The sequence below is a fragment of the Ascaphus truei genome, chromosome 1, assembly GCF_040206685.1.
Source record: "Ascaphus truei isolate aAscTru1 chromosome 1, aAscTru1.hap1, whole genome shotgun sequence".
Lineage (NCBI taxonomy): Eukaryota > Metazoa > Chordata > Amphibia > Anura > Ascaphidae > Ascaphus > Ascaphus truei.
Window position 1 is genome coordinate 158705320 of NC_134483.1, and position 6000 is coordinate 158711319.

General features: G+C 42.5%; 1 protein-coding gene across 2 annotated transcripts in view; it reads right to left on the reverse strand.

Moving 5' to 3' along the window:
• The window catches only part of KDM4C (lysine demethylase 4C), a 418437-nt gene that overhangs the window by 365745 nt on the left and 46692 nt on the right, over positions 1-6000 (reverse strand). The window lies entirely within an intron of this gene.

A 6000-nucleotide genomic window follows, 5' to 3' on the forward strand; every position in this document is an offset into this window, starting at 1 on the left:
CATGGGAATAAGTGCTTCAGACATAAAAGTAACATTAAGGAAGAGGAGTTCCTGCCCCGAGGAGCTTACAGTCTAATTGGTAGGTAGGTAGAACGTACAGAGACAGTAGGAGGGAGTTCTGGTAAGTGCGTCTGCAGGGGGCTAAGCTTTATATCATGTGTCCAGTATTATCCACAGTGCTATTCATATGCTTCTTTAAGCAAGTGTGTCTTAAGGTGGGTCTTAAAGGTGGATAGAGAGGGTGCTAGTCGGGTATTGAGGGGAAGGGTCATTCCAGAGGTGCGGGGCAGTCAGTGAAAAAGATTTAAGGCGGGAGAGGGCTTTAGATACAAAGGGGGTAGAAAGAAGACATTCTTGAGAAGAACGCAAGAGTCGGGATGGTGCATAACGAGAAATTAGGGCTGAGATGTAAGGCGGGGCATAAGAGTGTAAAGCTTTAAAAGTGAGGAGGAGAATCGAGTGTGAGATGTGGGATTTGATCGGAAGCCAGGAGAGGGATTTCAGGAGGTGAGACGCAGAGACAGATTTAGGAAAGAGCAGAGCGATTCTGGCAGCAGCGTTTAGGATAGATTGTAGGGGAGACAGGTGAGAGGCAGGAAGGCCGGGCAGCAGGAGGTTACAGTAATCAAGACGGGAGAGAATGAGGGCCCGAGTCAGAGTTTTAGCAGTCGAGCAACAGAGGAACGGGTGTATCTTAGTGATATTGCGGAGGAAAAAGCGGCAGGTTTTAGAAGCATTTTGAATGTGAGAGGAGAATGTGAGAGGGGAGTCCAGTGTGACCCCATAGCAGCGTGCTTGGGCTACTGGGTGAATGATCGTACTTCCAACAGTAATGTGGAAGGAGGTAGTAGGGCCAGATTTGGGAGGAAGTATGAGGAGTTCTGTTTTTGCCATGTTGAATTTAAGGCGACAGAGGGCCATCCAGGATGATATAGCAGAGACACATTCAGAAACTTTGGTTTGTACAGCAGGTGTAAGGTCGGGTGTTGAAAAGTAAATTTGTGTGTCGTCAGCGTAGAGGTGATATTTAAACCCAAGAGATATTAGGTCACCTAGAGAGAGTGTGTACAGAGAAAAGAGAAGAGGTCCCAGGACAGAGCCCTGGGGTACCCCCACAGAGAGGTCCATAGAGGAGGAGGTGGTGTTAGCAGAAGAGGCACTGAAAGTACGATGGGAGAGGTAAGAGGAGATCCAGGATAGAGCTTTGTTCCGAATACCAAGAGTATTGAGAATGTGAAGGAGAAGAGGGTGGTCCACAGTGTCAAATGCTGCGGAGAGGTCGAGTAATATGAGCAGAGTGTAATGACCTCTGTCTTTGGCAGCATGGAGGTCGTCAGTTATTTTAGTGAGGGCTGTTTCCGTGGAGTGAGCAGTGCGGAAGCCAGATTGTAGAGGGTCTAAGAGAATTGGTGTTGAGAAAATGAAGCAAGCGAGAGAATACAGTGTGAGCGTAGAAATTATAGTAAGACCAAGAGGTTTTTTTGAGATGGGAGGGAATGGGGTCAAGAGAGCAAGTGGACCAAGAACTCTTTGTTCATCTTTAAACAAAGCAACATTATTACTTCAAAACCTGCCATAGGTAAAATATTAAGCAGGAAATCACCAGAAGTCACAAGCAAGAGGGGGAATTAGAATCACTTGCCATGTATTGAACCGTGTACAGGCATCTGCAATCATATCTTCACATCTTGCTAACTTTGTGACGACTCACTCATTGCAACACAATAGTATTGGCAATATATTATCAGAGGCTGTCTATTCTGATACATTTACACCACTGTAACCAAAAGTCTTTTGAGGTGATCTGCATAAGGATGTGCCTCGGGCCGCGCTGAGCCGTGCTCCTGCTCTGCCTCGCCTGCTCAAAGTGGAGTTTTTTTGTCCTGGCAGGCGAGGCAGTAAGCGCGCTTTGGGGGCGGAACGGAGGGGTGGCGGGAGGCGGTGCTAGTCCCTCGCTCCCATTGGATGTGAACGGTCACATGACCGCTCCTCCGCTCACCTGAGCGGCAAATTTTAAAACTTGCCTGTCTTCTCAGAATTTCTCAGCCCCCGCACGCATGCGTAAGCAACTGCTAAAGCCGCACTGATCACAGATGAAGTGGGTAACTTCATTTGCTCAGCGCAGCTCAGCGGGGTCTGTGGGACTATGTCCCAGGCCTAAGACGTCACATCACATGACCCGCAACATCACGGGACCACGCAGTGTCATTTGACGCCGCGTTACCATGGACACGAGTCCTGACGCCGGCAGAGTGAAGGTAAGTTTACAGTTGCAAGGGCCTCACGCGATCCCCGGGCATATAATTTAAATGCCGTGGGGGGGGAAGGGAAAGAGCACGGAGTATATACACAGTTAGGTCCGGAAATAATTGGACACCGACACAATTTTCATAATTTTGGCTCTGTACGCCACCACAATGGATTTGAAATGAAACAACCGAGGTGCAATAGAAGTGCAGACTTTCAGCTTAAGTTCAAGGGGTTGAACAAAAATATCGTATGAAACGTTTAGGAATTGCAACCATTTTCATACACAGTCCCCTTATTTCAGGGGCTCAAATGTAATTGGACAAATTAACACAATCATAAATAAAATGTTCCTTTTTAATACTTTGTCGAGAATCCTTTGCAGGCAATGACTGCTTGAAATCTGGAACGCATGGACATCACCAAACGCTGGGTTTCCTAATTTGTGATGCTTTGCCAGGCCTTTACGGCAACTGTCTTCAGTTGTTGTTTGTTCGTGGGTCTTTCTGCCTTAAGTTTTGTCTTCAGCAAGTGAAATGCATGTTCGATCGGGTTGAGATCAGGTGATTGACTTGGCCATTGCAGAATATTCCACTTCTTTGCCTAAAAAAAACTCCTGGGCTGCTGTCGCAGTATGTTTTGGGTCATTGTCCATCTGTAAAGTGAAGCGCCGTCCAATCAACTTTGCTGAATCTGAGCAGACAATATATCCCTATACACTTCAGAATTCATCTGGCTGCTTCTGTCTTCTGTCACATCAATAAACACTAGTGACCCAGTGCCATTGTAAGCCATGCATGCCCATGCCATCACACTGCCTCCACCGTGTTTTACAGATGATGTGATATGCTTCGGATTATGAGCCGTTCCAAGCCTTCATCCTTTTTTCTTCCCATCATTCTGGTACAGGTTGATCTTAGTTTCATCTGTCCAAAGAATGCTGTTCCAGAACTGGGCTGGCTTTTTTAGATATTGTTTGGCAAAGTCTAACCTGGCCTTTCTATTCTTGAGGCTTATGAATGGTTTGCACCCTGTGGTGAACCCTCTGTATTTGCGCTCGTGAAGTCTTCGCTTTATGGTAAACTTGGATAATGATATGCCTACCTCCTGGAGAGTGTTCTTCACTTGGCTGGATGTTGTGAAGGGGTTTTTCTTTACCATGGAAAGGATCCTACGATCATCCACCACTGTTGCTCTTCCGTGGACGTCCAGGCCTTTTTGTGTTGCAGAGCTCACCAGTGCGTTCTTTTTTTCTCAGAATGTACCAAACTGTTGATTTGGCCACTCCTAATGTGCCTGCTATCTCTCTGATGGATTTTTTAATTTATTTATTGCAGCCTAAGGATGCCCTGTTTCACTTGCATTGAGAGCTCCTTTGACCGCATGTTGTGGGTTCTCAGCAACAGCTTCCAAATGCGAATGCCACACCTGGAATCAACTCCAGACCTTTTACCTGCTTAATTGATGATGAAATAATGAAAGAATAGCCCACACCTGTCCATGAAACATCTTCTGAGTCAATTGTCCAATTACTTTTGGTCCCTTGAAAAAGAGGGGGCTACATATTAAAGAGATGTAATTCCTAAACCCTTCCTCCAATTTGGATGTGAATGCCCTCAAATTAAAGCTGATAGACTGCACTTTAAGCCCATATTCATTATTTAACTAACTTGAATTTATTTTGGTACACAGCCGAAATAACAAAACTTGTATCTGTGTCCAATTATTTCCGGACCTAACGTGTGTATGTATATACTGTACATACATACACAACTATTTATATTGCAAGAAAGAATAACTAAGGAGATCAGTCTTCTTGCTATTCAGCCAGTGAAATCTGAATCATAGGAGTTTTTACATACACTATTTGTAGTGTGTGTTTTAGTCGCATATATTTATCGATTACCCTCTCTTTGTTGTGTAGAACGCCAGTGTATCAGAAAAACAAGTCCTTATATATTTGAATATCTGCAGTTGAAAAAACTCCCAATAAGCTGTATAATGCAATAAAGTTACCCTAATAGGGTTAGAGGGACTAGTACTTAATGCCTACAGGCACCAATAATTGATAGTACAACCAATGTCCCATATAGCGAGAAAAAAAGGGTATGGCAACCCACAGAAGAAACTCACTTTTAGATTCCAGAATCCAGGGAAGTATTCCACAGCAGGGATAAGTAGTGTCCACCAGTGTTGGAAGCAGGAACAGGTAGGGAAAAAAGGCAGTGCACTGCCAAGAAGACCAGGAGGAGGCTCACGGAAGCAAAAGCAAAATTTTTGATTTCATAAAAAGATTGGACAAAAGTCCCCCCTAGCCACAGCAGGTATCCACCTACGCGTTTCGGGCTCTATGCCCTTTTTTAAGTTTGATTATATTTATTATATATATTTTTGCCATGATCGCTGGTAGTTTCGTCTACGGATTTCCTTTGGATTTGCTGAAAAGAGCAACCCTAAATATTTTATACTTTTCTCTGAAACCTTAAAAGCAAAATGTGGTATATCTTGCATCACTTGTCTGTTGTGATCATTCAGTTGTAATATTTCAGACTTAACGTCTGATCTGTATGTATTACATAACTTCCAATCTTTCTGCTAGTATTTTTGTGAGCAGTTTAGATTCCAAATTTATTAGAGATATAGGCATGCATGAGTCAGGGTTCAATTCATCCGTCCTGGTTTTGGGAGGACCCTAATGAATGCAGAATTTAACTCTTTCGGGATTGATTTGCTGTCATCTTTTTGTTGTTAACTTTTACTAGAAGGGGGCAACTTTATGATTTATCATTTTAAATAATTCCCTTGTATAGTCATCTGGTGCAGGGGCTTTGTTTTGTTTAATAGTTATCCCTTTTAACATTATCCTCTAATGTTTTATTTGTATTTTTTCTAATTGTTCCTTTATTTTGGGAATTTTACCTTTTTCCAAAATCTCTCGTGACTATTTGCCTTTTCCCCTGTATACGGATTACTACAAAATCTTCAAAACATCACCAACATTGTCTTTGCCTTTGTACAAATATTCCCTGCTTCATTTCTAGGTTAATCTACTCAAATTTTTGGCGTCCCTTGACTAGTTTGATAACAATTGATCAATCTTATTGCCAGATTTATCAAATGTATAGTTCCGATATGACCTATGCCCATCTTCCTTTATTTCGAGTATTAATTAAAAATCTTGGTATTCTTGCTTTTTGGGGTGGGAAAAGGCCTTTTTCAGTTGTTTACAAGCCGAGGTTAATTTTCTCTGTGCTTCCATATAATCTTTATTTAATTCCGTATTGCCTGATACATCATAGCCACTAGAATTAGTGCTTTGCTATTTCCCAAAATACTGGATCCTCGTTGTGTTCTTCATTATTTAATTCAAAGTTGTCCCAGGTATGGTTAAGAAAGACTTGAAATCTTTCCGACTCTGCAAGGGCTGTTGGAAATCTCCAATTTATACAAGATCCTATTTTTTTTTTAGAATCAAGGTTACCAATATGGGAGCATGATCTGAAAGTATAATGTTGTCTATTTTGGCTTCCTTTACTCTATGAAATGCTCTAGTATTGATTAATATATAATCAATCCTTGTGCTCTGGACATGCACGTATAATCTGTCATCAGGGTGCTGTGTTCTCCTTGCATCTACTAAGTCTAGGTGCTTTTTTATGTATGCTATCCCTACTGGCCATTTTCTTTTTTTCGGTTGCGCTCATCTAAGATCTTGTGGTCTGTAAACCTTGAAAATCTCCACCCAATACAAAT